Genomic DNA, 22,897 nt, shown 5'->3' on the forward strand with positions numbered 1-22,897 from the left:
ATAGGTCCCTGACCAGAGCAGACTGACGGAGGAGCCCGCGCCAGATTCTTGCTTCTTCGCGCCGTGCACGTGAGGCTGAGCCAGCAGCGCTGGCAGCCCGCGACCCCTCTCTCCTGCCGTGAGCCTCCTGTGCTCCGTCTAGGGTGCGGGGACACCGGGAGGGCGGGTTTGCGGGGGTGAAGAGCCTCACGTGGAGAACGCCGCGACGGCGTGGGCGCGGCCCCTTTAAGGCGGAGGGATCAGGCCCTCGTGCCAGGCGCGCGCTTTCCTGGCCCGGGGGTCACGTGGCTTCACACGTTCGATAGGCTCCCAGAGGAGTCTTGGAGAGCGCGTGGGTAGGGTCCCGCGCGTGCGACTCAACTTTGAGCGGGAGGCCTGCAAGTCTGGCCAACTCGAGGTGGGTCTTGGGGGCGTGTACGGGTAGGGACCCCTGCGGCCCAGAGACGCAGGTTCCCCACCCTACCCGGACCATGTCCTGGGGAGATGTGTGCATATGGTTTGGCTGGCGACGCCGTTTTCCTCAGCCGGGACAAGGCCAGGTGCCTGAGCCCCGAGGTAGGGGAGACTGATGCGGCCTCCAGCCCTGGCTGCAGGCTTGGGAAGCAGTGGTGGGCGCTGAGGGTGGGTCTGACCGGTTGCTTCAGCTAACGGAGATACTAGATGGAAGGGCTGCGCCGGCCTGGGGACATGGGGTTAGGGGGTGCAGACCAGGAAGAGGTCTTCGCCGTTGGTGTCTCGTTGGTTGTCCTTGTCTAGGTTTTTTCTTCTCGATCAAGTTGATCATGACTTTGTGCTTCTTGCCTAAAGGACCCCTCGAGACCACAATCCCCGGAAGTGGCCAGAACTGCCAAAGAATGCTAAGAGCTCGCGGGCAACCTGGCTTGGGGATGTGCAGCCCAGTGTGCGTGGTGTTTTCGCGGTGGCATTTTGCTCCTTGCAGGCTGTACTCTGGTTCACGGAGCGCTGAAGCAGGGTTCTGCCTGTAGAAGACGTGCAGGAAACCCCGAGTTCCCCAGAGCAGCCTACTGCCTGTGTCAGGTCTCAAGGATGGCTTGCCCTCCCCGCCGCGGCCTTGGTTAGCTCTGATGAATTGGCATTTCTCTGGCGACTGCTTCTTTCGTCTCCCTGTCTACCACACTGTTTCCCCACGTTCTTCTGGCATCTAAGGAAACTGCTGGTCTTGGTCATTTGTTGGAGTCGGGGCAAGTGGGTTGGACTGGGAGCTCTGGTTGGTGCTCCTCTAGTGATAGGGCTGACCTGTGCCAACTGGCAGAGTGTCTACTGAGGATAGACACTCACCCTTAAATTCAGGTTCTCTTTGAGTCTAGGGATTCATCCTGGGTTAAAAAATGGTAACCAATGGAAACAACAGAATCTTGGAAATACAAGCTGGCGATTGGTTTTGGGGTTTGTTTATGTGGTAAGTAGAAAAGGGGTGGATATTCTGTTTCTGGAGCCCAGTGGTGCTCTGTGATTTTGGGAGCCCCTAAGAACAGTAGTGTTCAGGGCTCACCACTGGTATTTATCTTTACTCTTCCAACTTTCCTGGACCTATAAACTCTACTCCTAGAGCATTGCATCTGCGGAGTTGGTTTTTTTTTTTTGGGGGGGGGAGGGTTATGNAGTGTTCAGGGCTCACCACTGGTATTTATCTTTACTCTTCCAACTTTCCTGGACCTATAAACTCTACTCCTAGATGCATTGCATTGCTGCTGGAGTGGTTTTTTGGTTTTTTTGGGGGGGGAGGGTTATGGGCTGGGGCTTGGTGTTTTTGTTTTTGTCATGGTGACTTAATTTAAATTTGGGTGGCTGGGCAATGCATGCTCCACTTATAGAAATAGTATTTGGAAGTTGAGTACCCTATATGTAAGTATTCCTTTATAAAAATACTTACCATTCCCTTCCCAGTGGTTGTGGTATATACAGCTCACTATAATTAGGCTTTCTTGTGTGGAAGAACGATTTTGCTAACCTGTACAGCAATGCATGGCATAGTGGTGCATGCCTTTAATCCACAGAACTGGGGAGGTTGATGCTGAAGGCTTGTATATTGGAGGCCAACCTGGCAAGTTAGTGAGATTGTCTCAAAGTAAAAAATGTGGCTTTTGATGTAGCTCAGTGATAAAACACCCCTGGGTTCAGTCCCCTAAGTATTGCCCCCTCAACACACAACCCCAAACAAAAAACTAGTGCATATGGTGAATTATCATGGGAATTTGGTTTGGAATGATTCTGGGGTCTTTCCCAGGCACACATAACAATGTCCATGAGGCAGAAAATGGAGGATGATGATCAAGTTGTAGGACTCCAGGCTCAAACCAAAGTTGTCATAATGATAGTGGTTGCCCCAATCTATTAATTTTTCTGGGAGGGGATACCCAGGATTGAACTCGGGGGCACTCAACCACTAAGCCTCATCCCCAGCCCTATTTTGTATTTTATTTAGAGAGAGAGCTCACTGAGTTGCTTAGCACCTTGCCATTGCTAAGGCTGGCTTTGAACTCCAGATCCTCCCTCAGCCTCCCAAGCCTCTGGGATTACAGGTGTGCGCCACCTTGCCTGGCTTAATTTTGTTTTTGATCATTAAAATGGGTTGCAAACCAAATTCTACAGGAGCCTGAAGGAAGAGGAAGGAAGCAAGAGTAATACCTATTGCTGCTCTCTAAAGCAGCTGCTAGCTGACCGGTTCCAAGCAAATATGTTGATGGATCTTTGATTTTTTTTTTTTTCCTAGTCAAGCTGGCCATTTCTATTTTGATGAATTCCCTGACTTTTAAATGTAGCAATTAAAAAATTATAAACTATGTGGACCAGCTGAAATATGTCTTTTGTGTTGTATTTAACCTGAGAGCTAGTTTGGGATCTGTTTTTGTCATTCCTGTTAGATTTCCCTCCTGTTTTGCAAATGAGGAAACAGCTCAGATGTCTAGTCTCAAGGCTTTTAATTAATGGAATAACATTTGGGGTCCTTTTGATGCCATAGCCTAACCTATTAATATATGATATATATTATGGTATATCAGAGCACTGGGCATGGGGATTTTATTGGTTGTGGACAGCATAAGAAAAAAAGTAGTGGTCTGTGAACTGGTCCCCTTTATAGATAGAGTGAACCTTAACTGCATTCCTGGAAATCTTTTGCTGTAGAAGTCAGTGTGGGTCTTCTGAGCATTAGTGCAGCAGTGTTGATGTCAGGAGGAATGTGCTGTGTCTATCATTCCAAATGTGTGTGAGAGCAGTTAGTGATCCTGAGAGCTAGAGGTCTGGAGAAATCGGGCTCCTCCCATTATGAGGGTGATCCTCCCAATCCTGTGCACAAAAGACTTTCCTTTTTTAACATACTTAAAATTTCAATAGTCTTTTTCTCCTTTGGAAACAAGGCAAACATAAAATTATATAATTGTTTTAGTACCTATATGAATAGAATCAAGCTTACTAAATCTCACTTTTTCTTAAATAATTGCCATAATGTATCTCAGATTTCTAAAAAGAATTAATAAAGGGTTTGTATAATTATAGGCTTTGGGTATTGAACCCTGGATCTTGCACATGTTGAGCATATGCTATACCACTTAACAACACCCACCTCCCCTAGTAAAGGATTTTTGGCAGTATGTGGTAAAATCTTCAGGGATAAGCCCCAACAGCATAAAAGAATCCTGCCCCAGAAAAATAAAGGGCTAGAGTTTTAACTCTGGGTAAAACTTAGGATCTCAGCCTTATACATAGCCACACTAGTAGATATAAAGGGACTATAAGCATTTCTGTACCTTCCTCCTAAGAATTCAGTGTGGCAAAGTCTTTGCCAAAGGGATTTTTCTATAAGAATGCAACTCGGGTACAAGCTGGGTTGCTTTCTTACCTGTGGCCTGAAAAGTTTTAGGAAAGATAGGAACTTTAAAATGATAAGTTTCCCTACCCACTTCTTTAGCAATCTTTACTAGCCAAGTAGTCAGCTATGAGTTCAATGTTTGTAGATTCTAGGAGTGGGGAGGACTATGTGTGTGTGTATGAAGGTAGGGTGGGGTGGGGGAGGTTGATTACTGTCTTTGCTGGTGTCTTTTTGTTTTATGTTAAATTTTGTGTGTGCAAGCTTTCTCATTCACTGATTTCAGGTCCCTTGTGAAATGGCCATTCCCTAAAATTGTTTAAAGGTCAAATTAATTAAGGGGTTTATACTTCTGGTTTAAAATTTGGGTAGGATTGTACACCAAACACAGATATTAATGTTTAGACTATTGTCTTCAGTAGATAGTGGTGGAGGCAGTAAAAGAATCATGGCATCAAATAGCAAATTATTTTTTCTGCTGTGGAAGAGCTGTTATAATCTCATCCTGTTCTGCAAATCTGCTCTTCCTAGGCAGTATCTTAAGATGAACTGACTCTGGGAATTTGCCAGAATGCATGTTGGGGGAGGATACATAAAGAGTTTTGCTTCTGTTTTTTTGATTTAAAACCAAGAAGCATGGACTGGACCCTTTCAATGTTAAGTTTTTTGGATGCTACTAACTCTGCCTCCTTTTCCCCCCATGTTGCAACTTTGAAAATTTGCCTTGTTTTTTTTTCCCCTGCCATCATCGAATCCTGTTTTTGGTTAAACTGCTCATGTAAGCACAAATTCCAAGCTCAGAAAGTTTTTAATGTTGCTAGGACCCCAAAATATAGTATACTGGCTGAAAAATTGAACTAAAAGGTACATAATCATATAATATTTACATTTTTGTAGGAAAATTATATCTGACCTTCCATAAAAAGTCTCCAAATTTTTTTGGGGGGGTGCATACCAGGGATTGAAGTCAGGGGCACTCCACCACTGAGCCACTATTCCAGCTCAATTTTGTATTTTATTTAGAGAAAGGGTCTCACCGAGTTGCTTAGCACCTTGTTTTTGCCGAGACTGTCTTTGAATTTGTGATCCTCCTGTCTCAGCCTCCCAGAACTGCTGGGATTACAGGCATATACCACCGCATCTGGTTAAAAGTATCCAAATTTTATAATATTGAACCATCATTATAGGTGTAATTTCCAGTGACTTTTTGTTACTGAAATTTATTTATTTTTAAATTAAATTCAGGGCTAGGCTAATTGGAACTCACTAGTCACATTGAAATTGTATGCAGGTTTATCTTATTTATGGTGCTGGGGATGAAACCCAGGGCCTTATGCATGCTATGCAAACACTCTACCATTGAGCTGCACCTCCAACCCCTGTTATTAGGATTTAAAAAGATACCTGTTAGGGATCATTTTGTTGCTTTAATGGATATGTGCTTTTAACTAGCAGGCATGTATTGGGGGAGTACCTGGATAAATTGGACTGAGTTTTACCTTCGGTAGTTCAAGAAAACATTTTAGCATGTTTTACCTTTGAATTCTGCCTTGTTTTTTTCCTTAAGTATTCCTGTATGGTTGGAACAGTCCTTTCAGATTATAGTGAGTTAACACTCTTTGTCTCTATTTTGTAAGGTGTTTTGTGCTGACTTCCCTTGAGGTAACTGGAGAATCCCCAGAAGGGCAGGTCTAAAGATTTGTGTGCTAAAAATGGGCCACTGTTGATTCTGGGAATAACTTGACTAATCCTATTACTGGTTTCTTTATTCTTAGCCAGTATAATATGCTGATATAGTATCATACAGATGGGTTTAACCCCATTGCCTACATCTTCTTTAATAAAGTCATGAGCATAGCTTTTCTTTGTTGGAAGAGAGCAGTTATCTTGAAGAGCATGTTGGGGTTTTTGTGTGTCTTTTGACAGAACACTTAATCTTTTACTACTTAACACCTGTGCTGTCATCATTCTGGGTTTGTGCCCCTGAATTCTGGCTCTGACACCATCTGTTTCATGAGTTGGCCTTATCTCCTGAGACATTTTTTTTAAAGCTATAATCTTGGAATTGTTTTGAACTTAAAAGGTGTAAGAGATCTGTCTTCCAGGTATAATTTGGAGTTGATACCAAGCCCAGTTTTAATTTCTGACTCTCTCTTTTTATAGACAAAGGAGAGTTAAGCTTAGAATTAAAACAATTATTTCAGTCTTATACAGTGAATGGGTGATAGAACCAGAACTGGAATGCTCATTTTCTCATTTCTAGGCTAGTGTTATTTTTAGAATTCACACAACTTGACCTCTGCAATGTTGGTGTCATATTATTTCATTTCACTGAAAATTTCTGTTTGGTTCACAAGACTATGAATTTCTGATTTTTCTTATTGATATATTTGCAGGCTTCCTCTTCTCCCTCAATGCTACATTCTCTATGGTTCAGTCTATTGGATCATTTCTGTGCCTTTATTCAGAGGGTCCATGTATTCTGCACCAGTTATCTGTGTGACTAAGTTTTAGTTTGAGCGTTTCACCCCTGATTGTTCTCAAGATTTATAGTTCTGATTGGGCCACTGAATACATGTATTTGTTTGAGGCATATTAAACCCAGCAGGTTTTGATTCTAAAAACAGAATCGGTTTCTTTCCTTTTCTCATTTCTTGGAGCTAATCTGATTCTATCCTCTGTACACAATTAGTCTAATTTTTTTCCCCTGTTAGACTCTAGTGTCCTTTTGGGGCAAAAACTGCATTTGGGTGTTATGCTTTTTCCACATCAGAGGTTCTGCTACAGAAGGATGCTAGATAAGTACATGGTTTTAGCTTTTCCTTTGGAAACCTCTTCCAGTTTGTGTAACTACAAAGCCTTGATATGATCCTACCTTTGTGTCTCCTGTAGCTCTTGTATCCTTTCATTACTTCTCCTTGCTCATTGCTGATTCTCTAGTTTGAGTCTTGTTGCATGATTGTTTGCAATCTGCTTTTTCCATCATCCTCTTCAATTTTTCATATACATTCACACCTGCCACTCTGTGGAGCCTTGCCTCAATAGTGTTCTCATTATTCACTAGGCCTATCTCTTTGGCCCTTGGTCTGTATGGAATGTCACATCTCCCAAGCTGGACATGAGTTCCTGGATCCTTCCTATCTCCATCCCACACCCTTATGAAGAAAAAGATAAAACATTCGATTACCAGTTCCACCGGTTGTCAAAGCTTGTAGGTACTCGATAATTTCAGGATTGGGGGTTTTAAGTTTGGACCAAATACAATTTAGCATGGGAAAAAGCCCAATAAACTCAAATACCACATGAATAGTATTATATAATTAGGGATCCAAAGATTACCATTATATTTATTGGTTGCTTTCTCATATACTGGGACCATTTGGGGGATTGCAAATAAATAAGAAAGATCCAGCTCGCAAGGAGTTAATAGTCTAATAGGAACACAAGCACATAAAATAGTTATGTGCTATATTGTAAATCCAACAATTAAATATATACAGAAATAACATGGGGGATAGACATGTAAAAGAATTAAAGGTTTGCTTGAACAGACCAAGGGAGAACATTTTAGGCAATAGAACAACACGAATAAAGACAAGGAGGTATGAAAGAGGATTGCATTTAAGTAACTAATTTCAATATTGACAGAATTTTAAATGCAGTGGTTACTATCCTAAGACTTACCGGTTGCACTGTATTCTTATATGCAGGAGAAGTTAGTATACAATCACACTAAAAAGATATAAATAAAATTGCTGCAAATATTCTTATAATATTCAAAATGTTAAAAAATAAAAACAAATGCCCATTGTGTCAGGGATCCCCAAGAGTATTCCAAGGGAAAATAGGGCAAAGTCTGGAAAGCATGTTCAAATTCCCTAGTGTTCTATGCTAGGGGAGTCAGACAGGACCCCATTTAATTCCCACAGCTGACAGTGCATGTAGAATGTTGTCGGTCAACAAAGCCTGTTAGAACTTGATGTATAAGGTGTTGTGTGTGTTTTTTATTTTGGTTTTGTCAACCAGGCAGCCTCTGCTTAGAATGTACCCAAATTCCAAGCTCCAGTGGGAGAGAGTATTTGGCATAAACCATATTGTTTGTCCAGTTTACATATAGTAGGTCATGCTTTTCAGTAATGCAAATGGTGGGTCAAAATCCAAGTTCCCAGATGTCAACCAGAAGACAGCAGTAAGGCCTGCTATTTAATTAACTCTTTTCTGCACACCTATAAGCAGAAATATGGATAAATTATATGATTACATCTGTTACCTTGTGTTTTTTTTGGATTTTCCCCCCTTACTTCTCTCCCACTGGGACAGAGGACCTTGTGCAAGCTGGGCAAGTGCTCTGCCACTGAACTAAATCCCCAACCCTTCATTACATCTATAACACTAAGCAGTAATAAAACCACTGAGCTGCACTGCAACATGTAGAAATCTCATGCTAAGTAGAAAGAAAAGCCAGACCCAGAAGAGTACCTGTTACATGATTCCATTTATAAGAAGTTAAAGTGTGACAACAGAAATCTCCAGTAAGCTCTTTTGGGGAGGAGTTGAGTATCAGGAGCAGGAAAGAGCACAGGGGAACCTATAGATCATAAAAATGTTCTGAATCTTGACACATGTGGTAGTTACTCAGGTAGGTATAAACATGAATATTGATCAAGTATAACTAGTACCCTTTATTGCAAGTATGTTATCCTCCCATTAAAAAAGGAGTAAACCAATCGGGATTTAACTTGGTCACTAAGCCGAAGCCAGACCATGAAGAGTTTTTTTTTTTTGTTGTTGTTTTAATATTTATGGCTTAGAAACCTGACCTTTATTCTGATAGCAGTTCTCAAAGCTAGGTCTTTGTACCCCTGTAAATCCACAAAACCCTTTAATAATTCAAAGTCAAAACTATTTTCATAATTTTAAGACATTAGTTGCTTTGTAAACTGTGTTGACATTTGCAGTGGTGGTGAAGAATTAATGGGGGTGGATGAAGCTGCTGGCACCTTAGCAGGAATTAAGGCAATAGCCAATTTCACAAACAGATGTCCTTAAGGAAGCAGTATAAATTAATCTTATTAAACCACAAACCTTGAGTATATGCCTTTAACATTCTGTGTGACAAATGGGAAGTCAATGCGTCATATCTCAATACAATGACTGTCAAAGAAAAGTTCTTATGTGATTGAGTTTCAAGAAGAATAAGCCTCTTTTTCATGAAACACCTTTTCTTACTTGAAAACTAGAAAACTGGTTATTGAACTTTGTATATTTAACATACATTTAAAATATTTTTTAGTTGTAGTTGGACACAATGTCTTTATTTATTTTTATGTGGTGCTGAGGATCGAACCCAGAACCTTGCACGTCACTAGATGAGTGCTCTACCGCTGAGCCATAACCCCAACCCCTTGAGCAGACTCATTATTGAATATTCTTTTCATGTTCTCATAAGCCTGTTGTGGCACTAATAGTATTTCCTTTTCCAGACTGACTTAATAGAGCTCAAATAATATTGGGTAATAGAAATGTAATAATAACTAGAGTAGGAAAGGGACAGTTAGGATAAAGTAGCTTCTGGATTGAATGGAAAGTGGATAAGGATCAGATATCTCAAAGATTCCAAGTAAGATAGACTTGGTTGGGTTTGGCAGGTAGGAAGTTATTAATTTAAGAGTAGTTGTGTAATGTTTTTGCAGGGAGTGTGCTGGCAGAATCTTGTGGATTGAGCGGGTGAACAGGAGGTTAAATAAAGATAGCATATTTTTTGGAAGGTTGATCTTAGAATAAAGAAGCCTGTGGCTTGGAGAGCATGTTTTCATTAAGGAAGGCATGTCTTTTAAGGTGAAAGAGTCTTGAGCATACTTAAAAGAGTTAGGGGAAGGAGCCAGTGGAGAAAAGAAGAAAGACCAGGAAAGGAGAAATATCTTGTATCTGTTGAGGATTCACTATCTCTTTTGATACACACAGAAAGTAAGGATCTGCAGCCCTATCTCCTTTATTCCTTGTGAAACTCCCTGTCCAGCCCTGTGACAGCACTTCTTTGCTTGAATTTACTATATTCTGTATTCTCCTCTGCCTGTTTTTTTCCCTCATACCTGCTTGTTGAAATTCTGCTTCTGCATTATTCTCTAGCTTAGAAGTTCTAATTGTGAAACCATTCCAGACACCTTGATTTGCTTTTTTTTTTTTTTCCTCTCGTGCAGCATTTTGTGCTTCCCTTGCTTTCCATTTACTTAACTGGATTTATTTCTCCCACTTAATGAAGTCTCCTGAGACAAGGATTATGTTTTATCCATTTCTGTAATTTCAACAACTAACCTAGCAGTTTTTCAGTGTTCTTGAAATATTAGATTGAGCTATGTGAAATTGCCATTTTCTTATTTGAAAGAGGTGGAATATTGACAATTTCGTATGGAGCAACTGAACATGTTATTTCTTACATTTTTGTGTGAAAGACTTGAGATGGAGAATGGAGGAAAAAGTTAAATATAGAAGCATTTCTTTATTTTATCATTTTTATGTGATGCTGAGGATCGAACCCAGTGCCTCCCACGTGCTAGGCGAGTGCTCTACTGCTGAGCCACGAGAAGCATTTCTAAATATATATAGTTAATAAAAGCTTAGCCAGGAACTTGGCATTGAGTGATCTGGTGACTTAAAGCAAACAGAAATTTGGCCAGAGGATCTATATTCTTCCATAAGGAAAATAATTCTTCATGGGAAATTAGAATTTTATAATCTTTTGTCCAAATCATGCTTCTCTTTATGGGTACTCATAAGGGCTGTTCAAAATTATAGTAAACAATATGTTCAAAATCATGAATACAAATGTTATAGAGGTTTTGTTCAGCTGTATTGTTTAGTATAAAACTAAGGGCAAATTGCCAAACTACATCTTAGTAGAACCAGTACTTTGGGGACATCTAATATATTGCTTTCTGTTGCTCTGGCTTAATTAAAAAACAAAGTATACATGTTCAGTACAAATTTTTTTAAACTAAAAAACTAAATGGAAGAAAATCTTTTTCTCAGATTTTTAGTGTCAACACAATTTTGCAGAGGATTCACAAGATTCCAATCTATGGATACCAGTTTTAAAACCCTATCTGAAGTAATAAACTGTGTACCCCTCAATCTTCCATAATAAATCTCATTTGTTTTAATGAATCCACAGTAGTTGATTAGCTGTAATAATCTTGAAGGAGACTATAATGTTGATATGATGTTAATTAAAAGCAACTGAAAAAAAATTCAGATACTGGATACATTGGCACACACCTGTCATCCCAGCTACATGGGAGGCTGAGGCAGAAGGATCACTAGTTTGAGGCCAGTCTGGGCAACTTAGCATGACTCTGTCTCAAAAAACAAAAAACAACCACAACAACAAAAAAACCCAATAAATAAAAAGGACTGGGAATATAACTCAGTGGTAGAGCACCTGTGAGTTTACTCCCCAGTCAGAAAAACAAAAATTGATAGATTTGGCATTTATTTTTGACAACTGAATAACCCCAATCTAGGATTTTGACCTGAGGAATGGCCATCTCATCTCTGTGCTGAGCTTAAAGAGTATGGTAACTGAAGGTAAGGCCAGGGATTTTAAATTAGGCAATTCTAGATTTGTTCTGTCACACAAATAAGTATAAAATTTTGGAATCTCGTTTTTTAGCAAATAAATTCACATTGGATGGTTTCATATTTTTAAAGAAAGTGATATGAGTTATAGTTCCAAAAATTAAAATAAAAGAAGAAGAAACAACGCAGTTATAAGCTAGAACAAGTAAATAAAGTTCTTGGTGAACTTGGCTAGATTGATTTGATCACCTATATGGAATTGGACAGCTGCCACTAGTAAGTTATTTGTTGAGTATTTCCATGCACCTTATTTCCAATTAGTACAAAGTAGGTGGTACTCTATTTTATATCTTAGATAACTAAGGTTTAGATGGATATTCAAGTGGTAGAACTGGTATTTATACTCCAGAGCCAGTGTTCTTCCTGCTTTTTTTAAATTGTTTTTTATTCTAATTTGTTATATATGACAGCAAAATGCATTATAATTCATATTATACATATAGAGCACAATTTTTCATATTTCTGGTTGTACACAAAGTATATTCACACCATTTGTGTCTTCATACATGTACTTGGGGTAATAATGTCCATCTCATTCCACCATCTTTTTTTTTTTTTTTTTTTTAACCCCCATGCTCTTTTCCTTCCCCTCCTACCCCTTTGCCCTATCTAGAGTTTGTCTAATCCTCCCATGTTCCCCCTCCCAGACCCGCTACGAATCAGCCTCCTGATATCAGAGAAAACATTGAGCATTTGGTTTTTTGGGATTGGCTAACTTCACTTAGCATTATATTCTCCACCTCCATCCATTTTCCTGCAAATGGCGTGATTTTATTCTCCTTTATTGCTGAGTAATATTTCATTGTGTATATATACCACATTTAGAGAAATGCAAATCAGAACTACTCTAAGATTTCATCTCACTCCAGTCAGAATGGCAGCTATTAAGAATACAAACAACAATAAGTGTTGGTGAGGATGTGGGGGAAAAGGCACTCTCATACATTGCTGGTGGGACTGCAAATTGGTGCAGCTAATATGGAAAGCAGTATGGAGAATCCTTGGAAAACTGGGAATGGAACCATCATGTGACCCAGCTATCCCACTCCTCAGTCTATACCCAAAGAACTTAAAAATAGCATATTACAGGGACACAGCCACATCAGTGTTTATAGCAGCACAGTTCATAATAGCTAAACTGTGGAACCAATGTAGATGCCCTTCAGTAGGTGAATGGATAAAGAAAATGTGGTATATATTGTTTTTGCCTTTTGAAATAGTTATTCACAGTTTTGGCAGGGGAATTTTTTCTTTTGGAAAATGAAATGCTTTTTTATAGACGGTGTCCCCCACTCTACCTACCTTACATCTCAGTTGAAGATCATTCTCTTACCATTGGGAGTATCAACTCTGTTGAAAAGGAGGAAATTGATCTAAAATAATATGTCAGGATTCTTCATGAGGGGCTGGGGTTGTGGCTCAGTGGTAGAGCGCTCACCTCACACGTGCGACACCCTGGGTTCGATCCTCAGCACCACAAAAATAAATAAACAAAGTTATTGTGTCATCTACAACTAAAATATATTATATATATATAATATGTATAAAAGATTCCTCATGAGCCATTCTAATAGCAGAAAGGTAGATTGGACTAGTTTTATCTTGAGGCTATTTTTTTTTTCTCTATTGGCATTAAAGTTGAAAAGATTACTATTTTTCTAGCACTGCAAAGTAATTTTTCCTGTTGACCTGTGATTTTCAGTAGAATTAAAGTCTGTGTTCTAAGTCTCTGCGCAGTCTTTTTTTTAATATTTATTTTTTAGTTGTAGTTGGACACAATAGCTTTATTTTATTCATATATTTTTTTATGTGGCGCTGAGGACCAAACCCAGGATCTCGCAGGTTCGAGGCGTGCGCTCTACCGCTGAGCCACAACCCCAGCCCATCTGTGCAGTCTTAAAGGCTACTTTCCTAATCACTGAAAAAGATCAATTAAAGGTTAAAATAAAAGCTGCAAAATTATCTCTTTTTATGACATGATATGTCAAAGGTAATAGCAGAAGCTACAAGGCAATAAAACAACCAAGAAGAAAAAACACTTTTCATCATATTAAAACATTGATCTGATCTTAGAACTAAATATTGCTAAAAGTTAAAGCAAACTGTGCAAAGTAAATGCAACTATGATTATAGGAGTGGATAGTGGGTTTCCATTTTGAAAATGAGAAACAATTCATTTAACTGGAGAATTTACAAAAATCAATATATTCTGTAGTAGATTCAGATTTTAGGGAGTTCCCATTTTGAAACTATAATAGTTTCCATTTTGGAAATAATGAATTCATTGAACTAGAGAATTTATAAGGATCAGTATGTTCTGTAGTAGATTTCAGATTTTAGACAGTTCTATTTGTACCATGTATCCAGTATTTTAATTAAGCATCCTAAGTAGTGGGAAGAGTTATGAGTATAGAACGGCCTGGGATCATCAGAAGAGTAGATGCCCTATGTAGTGTACTGTTTTTTTTCCCTTCATTTAATGATCAAATAAATCCTTTTCCTCAAAGATCCCTGAGGTAGCCTCTAATCCCATGGTATAGTAATAATACTATTGATAAACAACATTAATTTGCTCAGCACATAATTATGTGCCAGTACTGTGTGTGTATTGATTCACAGAACCCCCTATGAGATGGTATTACTACTTTTATCCCTATTGTACTTGTAAGAAAAGTGAGAGAACTGTTTTTTATTGGACAGTGCTGACTTTGATTTTTTGGGTTTGTTTTTGTTTTTGTTTTTTTGCTTCCAAATTGGTCATTCAAGGCAAACATTGGCATTTACTGATAAGATCAAGCAGTTTGGGATAATCCTAATTACCCAGTCATCTTAAGCTAGATCTCTGATTTGGTATATGTGAGAAGGAGAAGGGAAGAATGCCAGATGTCATTTGTCCAGTTTGGGAATAAGATGCATATTCCTTCATGAGATTAGGAGTAGGGCAGGGTGGCCAGATATGTTCCTAAATTGGATTTTTTTTTTTCAGGCTGTTTGAGGTAAGGTTTTCAGACCTTCCTGAGGAATAAATTTTTTCCAGAAGGCCTCTAAATCTGCCTTTGCTCCCAGATTACTGTGACACTTTTCTCACCGGTCCTTCTCTCATCTCTCCTATTTTTGTGGATAGTCTCCTAAGACTTACATACAGTAGTCATTTACTTGATTTCAGATGTGGCCAGGATCTGGGAATCCACATATACAATACTTCTTTTATAGTAAGTAAATTTTTGTGTGTGTGTGTGTGTGTGTGTGTGCGTGCGCGCGCGAAAATCTTCCTGCAAAGTTGATAAACTGTAAATGCATTTGGTCATTTCTCCTTTTAAGGAGCTTTTAACAATTTGGTAATCTCTGATCTGTAAAACATTGCTAACTAACTCCTTAACCTGGCATATCAGGCTGCCTTTCCAGTGTCGTTCTTTACTCCTATACCTAATGCTATGCCACACTGGAACACTCTAATGCCTCTTTACTGTCTATATTCTTCAGACCTTCCTCTTTTCCCCACTTCCAGGAGCCACTTCTAGCCACCTTGGCCCAGCAGACAACATATTTTTACAGCACATTGTAGCTTGTAGTGTGGTTGTTTACAACACAATCAGTTCTTAGTTCCTTGTCCCAATTTCAAAACTGTTTTGATTCTTTAAATCTCCTGACCTTTGTGGTGCTCACTGTAGATAGCAGACAATTGGTTAATATTTATTAGTCAGTGAATAAACGAGGCACATAGCCTTAAGATCTGCAGACCAAAGCCGGTGGCACCCACCTGTAATTTAAACTTCTAGGGAGGCTGAGGCAGGAGGACACCAAGTTGGAGGTCAGCCCAGGCAACTTAGCCAGACATTGACTCAAAAATAAAAAGGGCTGGGGATATTGGTCAGTGACAGAGTGCCCCTAGGTCCAATCCCCAGTACCNTTTTTTTTTTTTTTTTTTTGGTCAGTACCAGGGGTTAAATTAGGGTCTTGAGCATGCTAGACAGGCTGTCTCTACCACTAAACTATACCCCCCAGCCCTTTTTATTTTTTTTTACTTTGAGACCAGGTATGGCTAAGTTGTCTAGGCTGGCCTTGAACTTGTGATCCTCCTATCTTAACATCATGAGTTGCTTGATGCTTACCCCATCCTCTCTTATAATTATATCTTCAGATGTAAAAATAATGGCTACTGTATGGCAGGTGCCATGCTTTATGCTTTACACATGTCATGAAAAAGTTGTGGGTGCCCTTTTCCCATTTCACAAATGGGGAAACCAAGGCACAAGGTTTAAATACCTGATATAACATAGTTAATAAATAGTAGAAGCAAAAATTTTTAAATAGTTGTATTAAGATATAATTTATGCATCATAAAATTCACCTTTCAACATTAATTCATTGGTTATTTTTAGTATATTTACAGAGCTGTGCAACTATCACCATAATGTAATTTTAAGATATTTCTGTTGCCTCAAAAAGGAACCTTTTACTCATAAGCCACTGCCCCCTAATCATCCCTCCAGCCCTGGGCAAGTAATCTTTAGATTTCCTTATTATTTATCTTTGTATCTATTGGTACTGGCAATTGAATCCAGGAGTACTGTACTACTGAACCACATCCCCAGCCCTATTTTAATATTTCTCTTGAGACAGTGTATTGCTAAGTTGCCCAGGCTGGCCTTGAACATGGTGTCCTCCTGCCTCAACTTCCCAAGTTAAGATTAATCATATGCAACTGTGCCCAACTGTCTTACATTTCATTTTTAAAATTTTATTTTATTGGTTCTTTATAGTTATACATGACAGTAGAATCCATTTTGACATAATTACAGAGCATGGTATATATCTTATTTTAATTCTGACCCCAGTACCTCTCTCCTTCCCTTTCCCTACATCCTGCTTCTTTCTCTCTTTTTATCTTTCATTTACCCATAGTTATTTTTTAAAATTAATTTCTTGTGGAGGTATATGACTGTGAGATTCCACTTTGATATGCTCATATTTGTACAAAGGACAGTTATGTCACACTGCTATCTTCAGTTTTTTTGGGTATTTTATTTAAATGAATTCATAACATGTACCATATTTACCACATAATCATTACAGATTTTATGCCATTTTTTTTTTGCAAAAAAGTGGGGCATGACCATTATGTGAAGCCTTTTTTAAAAAGAATTTTTCATTCCATGAAATCTCTTTCCACAGGTATTTCCAAGCTGTTCAGTGAACATAATCATTTTCATCTTGAAGCCTACAGAATAGTTTTTATATTGACCCATAATAAAAAAGAAATACTTCACCTGTTAATAATGTATTGCTGGCAGATGAACTATATGGTTTAGTTATCATGGAAAGATGTGAGTCTTACCATATCACATGACTTACTCTTGGCAGCTTTGCTATATACCTGCTCCCCTGGGCTTACTGCTCCTCATTGAATTGAGTGACAATACTTTTAGTACTGTAGCACTCTAAACAAATCACAAAAGTTGGTCACTGACAGTCACCATGGACTGAGAATTCTAGGCTCATGGCTGGCTGGGCAGGAGAAGACGAATGCACATCCATATGTCATTGGTGAATACATTGCTGCTCTGTTTACCTTTTAAGTGGCATGGTGAATGGAATTATACCATATAATAATTACATGATGAAAGAGTATAAAGAAGTCTTTGAACCGAAAAAAAAAACTGGGACAATTATGTAGTGGTGACCATTATGCAGTGACATGTTGTATTATGTTATGATTTCTTTGCTTAGTATAATGTTTTTGAGGTTTATCCATGTTGTAGCTTTCAGTACTGCATTCCTGTATGTCAAACAATGTTCCAGTGTATACATATTACCCCCCCCCAATATTTGAATCAAGTCTGTCTAGTTGTGTAACTTATGCTGCTGCTAACTTGTCATGTGAATTCCTACGTATCCTATTTGACTAGGAAGTTTCTGAGATCTTCATATTTTGGTTAATGCTATTACAGTTCTCTGAGTACTTTGTTCATAGTAAACACTTGTTTAGTGTTTTACTACAGAGTTAAGAAACTCAAGCCCTTTTTACTTTAACTTATGAGGGGGCAGTACAGTGTCTCTGTGTTTACCATAAAGGAGTGTAGGAAACCTAAGTATTTTTTCTCTGTGTCCAGGAAGAAGAAGTGGGAAGGATAAAAGATTGCTGGGACAACCAGGAAGCGCCTGCACTCTCCACGTGTAGCAATGCCAATATTTTTCGAAGGATAAATGCCATATTGGACAATTCTCTGGATTTCAGTAGAGTCTGCACTACACCCTTAAACCGAGGAATTCATGATCATTTGCCAGGTGATTTAGATTTGAAAACTTGGGTGTGCTAGGTTTATAAACAGAACTGCTTCTAGGCAGTACATGTAGGAGCACTTCCTTGGGAAGCCTTGGAGAATGATATTGGGTCTCTGGTAGCACTTGTTCTTCTTACAGTTTGCTTTTTGGATTGGATTGGATTCTGCTCTGGGTGAAGACTGCTTATGATCAAAATATAGAAATCTATTTTATGATGCATATGAAGATTGAGGGAAAAGGATAGGCCAAAGTAACAAGAGTACTTACGTACAAAAATATAATGTGAATCCCATACAAAAATATAATGTGAATCACACGTTATAGATTTTCTATTAGCCATATTAAAAAAGTAAAAGGAAACAGATTAAATGAATTTATTTAGTCCAACATGTACAAAATATTGCCATGGCAACATACAACTAGTATAAAAGTTGTATCTTTTTTAAAAAAAATATGTCACACTCATTTTATTTTTATTTTTTTGTGGTGCTGAGGATTGAACCCATGGCTTTGTGCATGTGAGTCAAGCACTCTACCAGCTGAGCTATATCCCCAGCCCAAGTTGTATCTTTTAATTAGTACTAACCCTTCAAAATCCAGTATGTGTTCTACACTAAACAGCATAAAACAAAACCAACTATTCCAGGTGCTATTCCAGGTGCTCGCTGGCCACATGTGACTAGTGGCTATTATGTTGAACAGTGTAGCTCTTGAATGCTTTAGTAGCTTTTTAAACATGAGTACAGGTCAGTAGGCATCTAATTTTATAGTATATGAGATACTGCACAGATAGTGGAGGGAGAGGGCAGATTCTTTCCTAAGAAATGTGAATGTTCTGACAGTGTTCAGTAGTTTTAGTGGGAGTTGCAACATGTTATAAGAATGTTGATGGAATGTTTTCTATTATTTTAGATGAAAGAATATATTTTTAATTTTTAAAATGGACCTTGAAAAATTTGGCAGCAGCGAGTTTTCTCAGTACAAAGACTGATAATTACTTTTGATTTAGTTTTTAACTTAGCCTTGGAAGTAATTCTCACAAAGATGCTGGGAGTGTGTGATCATTAAGTAGCTTCATATTTGAAAGAGTCTCTTTAAGGAGACTAAGTGGGGCATGGTGACACACACCTGCAATCCCAGCAGCTTGAGAAGCTAAGGCAAGAGGGTTGCAAGTTCAAAACCAACTTTACCAATTTAGCAAGGCCCTAAGTAACCTAGTGAGACCCTATCTCAAAATAAAAAATAAGGGGCTATGGTTTATTGGTTGAGCACCCTGGGCTCAATCCTTGGTACCAAAAAAAAAAGACCCATGTGTTCCATCTATAGAATTTTTTTAAAAAAATTAAATTCTATGAGAAGGCACATGAGAAAGGGGCATACCACCGAAGGGTTGGGGGCTTGACTTTTCTAAGTTCCAAAAAAGAGTATATGTATGATGTAAGTAATGAGCTAACCCTCTGTTAGCTTATGCCAAGTTTAAAATTCAGGTATTTAATTAGTCTTCTTGGTTCAAATATGTGTTCCATTTTTCTTGTCTGAGAAAATTGCATATATTACATCCCAATAAGAATGACATTTGGACTGGGGAGGTAGCTCAGTAGTAGAGCATATACTTAGCATCTCAAGGCCCTGGGTTCGTTCCCCACCTCAACAGTGGCTTAAACTGGATTACTTCAGACATCATAGAAACCTTTCTATTTTATAGGAAAGTATGTTTTAACTAGTGCTATGTTGTCTTAATGGGACAAGATCTATGTTTAATGAGCAAAGAACTTGCAGGAGTGATTGTATGTTGGCAGTTGGCTAGGGAGCCCAGTGGTCTCACTGGTGAAATGTCAGACTCTGGTGAGAGTATTCTCATAATACTTCTAAGGTCAGCGGCCAGCCAAACTACAAGGAAGAGGTTCTTCAGACCTTTCTCAGGTCTGAAGAGATCAGTTTTCCCACCTGTAGGACAGAAAGATACCTGCCTGACCTGCTTCACAGATTTCTTATGGGGCTTAGATGCAAAGGTAAGACTGCATATTTAAGGGAGCTCCAGGATTACAATTCCTGTCAAGGAAGCTACCTTCAAGTCCTTTTTATCTATAGGCCTAGCCCTTCTGTATGGTTAGCACGCTTTCTACCTCCCTCCTGAAAATGTCAACTCAGGGCTATGGGCCTTTGTTCTTGTGTGGTGACAGGAATGCCTGACCTACAGAAAATTCCCTGCGTTTCTCCAGCAAAAATCCTCTAAGGACCAGGCTGCAGAAATGCCGCTGTTGTGGTTAACTAGGGAAAATTTTTTCATGAAGATTTTTAAGAAACAACTTGATCAAAAGTAATTTTGTTGGGCTGGGGTGGTAGCTCAGTGGTAGAGTGCTTGCTTAGCACATGTGAGGCACTGGTTCAATCCAAAAAAATAAATAAATAAGATAAAGGTATTGTGTCCATCTGCAACAACAACAATGAAAATAATTTTGTTTAAAATGATCAGAATTGTAAAAATTTAAGAACAATATTGTTTATGGCAGCATTATAACTAAGGAGAATTCAGCATCAGCAGGTTAAGGAAATCATAGCACAGCCATGCAGTGGGCTTTTCTGCACCACTAATTATGATGTTCGTAGAAGACTACTTAATGGCAAAGAAAGATAATCACAGTATCTGCTATGAAAAAAGCAAACAGTTTGGCCTTAAGGATATACATATGAATAGAAAAAAGACTAGAGGGATTTACATGTAACAGTGAAGTTGTTATGGACTGTTTTTTCTCCCTGTGTACTTTCCCTCACTAATTCTTCTATAATACAGATTTTATAATAAAAATTTTAAAAAATGGTATCTTTTGAACACAGTGTTTTATATTGCTATTTGCATTGATCCCACTTAATTTCTTTCCTAGGCTCTGGCACAAGGTAAAAGTTCTTCTTTATTACTGTCTTGCTAACATTTTGTTCATACTTGGTCATCTGTCAGAATTTACATGGCACAGTTAACTTGTTTCACATAGGTAAATTTAACTTTGCAGAAGTTGTCTGTTTTTTTCTCCCATTTGAGCAGTTGAGTGTAAGTTACTTGCAAGGCTGTATGCTAGCTATGATAAAATATTTCAAGACATACTGTGCAGTGAAAGTGACAACAGAAATATGTGCTTGAAAGGTGTGGTGGTATACACGTGTAATTCCAGCAGTTCCGGAGTCCGAAGCAGGAAGATCAGAAGTTCAAGGCCAGTCTGGGCAATTAGTAAGACTTGTCTCAAAAAAGGGCTAGGAATTTAGCTCAGTGGTAGAGCGCCCATGGGTTCAGTTTCTAGCACTGAACAACAACAGGAGCAGCAAAAAAAATCAGTTGACCAACTGTTTTTTGGAAAACTGATGTGACAGAATCAAGTGGAGAGAGTTTGCTTAGGGTACTGGGAAACAGTTTTGAGAGCAGAACATTTGAAATATCTTTAAAGATAACTATAATTATTTTGGCATAGCTGGATATTGAGTAGATTTTTTTTGTTTCCCTAGAATTGGCTATGAGAGCCCAAAGCTGAGAATAAGTTAAGTGACCTGTGGCGTGATGAAAACCTTTAAGAAGTGGGGCCAGCTCTTGGTGTGGCTCATCAAGAGACCCTTAGATCCCCAGCACCACAAAAACAAAGTGAGAACAGATAGTTTCTCCTGCCACAAACATTGCAGCCCTTCCCTGATCTGCACTGCACAGTATAAGAAGACCACATAGGGAGGACAGCAATTGAAGTGATTCCCATCCTTTTAATAAGAGGAGAGTAAAGTGGATGCTGCTTCCCCCTGCAAGCCAAGCAAGGGGAGTCTCTTTCAGGAGAAGTATGAAGCATGTTTATAGATTGTAGGTGCTTCCAGGAGAAAGGCAAGGTCAAACCTGTTTGGACAGCAAACTTGTTATCTGCCCAACTGAGTAAAGATGAATTGAGAAATGTGGTGGGACAGAATAGGGTAGCTGGGGTTTTCTGAATTCCCCCAGTTGATACACAAGAAAGTTGTGACCTATGGTTCAGGAAAGATCTGCAAAAGGTCTGAACTTTTTAATTATTATCCCACTAAGAAAAGAGCCCATGTTGCATGAGGGGTTGTGGGAGCTGGTGTGGGGCTGAAAGACCAGGCCAGGTATGCATCTCCTACTCAATCAACAGTGTAGTTGGGATGTACCCATTTCTTATGAGGTTACCTGCCACCTAGAGGGCCTCTTCACATTCTCTGTCCTTAAAGCATGAATCTGTTGAATTATGGGGAAGGGTGGAAATGAGCTGTAAATGATAGTTACTAAAACTTACTTCTAATACTTTTATCACCTATCTATAAAGGGTATGGTAAGATATCATTTAACTGCTAGATGAGTTAGGGCCGTTTAATCTATAGGATGGCTGAGGGCACCAACTGGCGAAAAAAATTTCATGTTAACTCACTAAGATGAGACTTCTTAGTAACCAGTTAAAAGGGATTGATTAGCCAAAGTAGTTCAAAGTAAGATTTAAGACTGATTTTAAAGGTTTTGTTTTGATTTACCTGAAGTATGATACACATGGGAAGTGCATATCATAGGCAAGGAGCTCCAACTTTCTCAAACCAAGCATAGTCAGTATTTATATCTAAATGGTCTGCTAAAGTTTGAGACAAAAATAATTGTAAAATTGTAGCCTGATACTGAATTTCTGGTTTCCTTTTTTATTCTACAGGATCATAAACAGTTGTCATCATTAAATTATCCATAAAGTTATTCCAAAATTGAGTTTAATCATTTTGTCCCAGGTAATGAGGTGATTGAAATTATTCTCAGCAAGTCTAGCTTCTGACAAAACAGAAAATTTTTGTGGAACATTAATATATGACTTTAACAGTTAAGTGATAAAGATTTAACATTTTATTTAAGCATAATAAAAAGTATGACTTTTTATTGAAGTGTTAACAGATTGCTACCAATTTCTTATAAGAACCAGAAAAATACAGTTTTATTTGAAAAGGTACATTATTTTCTTTCTTTCTCACACACATTTTGTACATACAGAAAAGTATGCAAATATAAGTGTATTGTTCATTGAATTTTCATATACTGAACACATCTTTTGTAACCACTCACATAAAGAGGCAAAAATTAGGGCTCAATGGTAGAGTGCTCGCCTAGCATGCACAAGCACCAGG

General features: G+C 38.6%; 1 protein-coding gene across 11 annotated transcripts in view; it reads left to right on the forward strand.

Moving 5' to 3' along the window:
• Nucleotides 1-22,897, forward strand: part of Cpeb1 (cytoplasmic polyadenylation element binding protein 1) — an 81,351-nt gene that overhangs the window by 810 nt on the left and 57,644 nt on the right. For 3 of the 11 annotated variants that reach the window (XM_048790191.1, XM_048790192.1, XM_048790193.1), the window contains exons 1-2: nt 246-397; nt 17,578-17,752. The exons of 3 other annotated variants lie outside the window; for them this stretch is intronic. The gene's annotated coding sequence lies outside the window, so the exon portion shown is untranslated. Of the gene's footprint in view, nt 1-6; nt 398-17,575; nt 17,753-22,897 lie in introns of those variants that run through there. 5 more of the 11 variants (XM_048790187.1, XM_048790188.1, XM_015493017.2 and 2 more) reach the window with 3 other exon arrangements.

This window comes from Marmota marmota, unplaced genomic scaffold, assembly GCF_001458135.2.
Source record: "Marmota marmota marmota unplaced genomic scaffold, marMar, whole genome shotgun sequence".
NCBI lineage: Eukaryota > Metazoa > Chordata > Mammalia > Rodentia > Sciuridae > Marmota > Marmota marmota.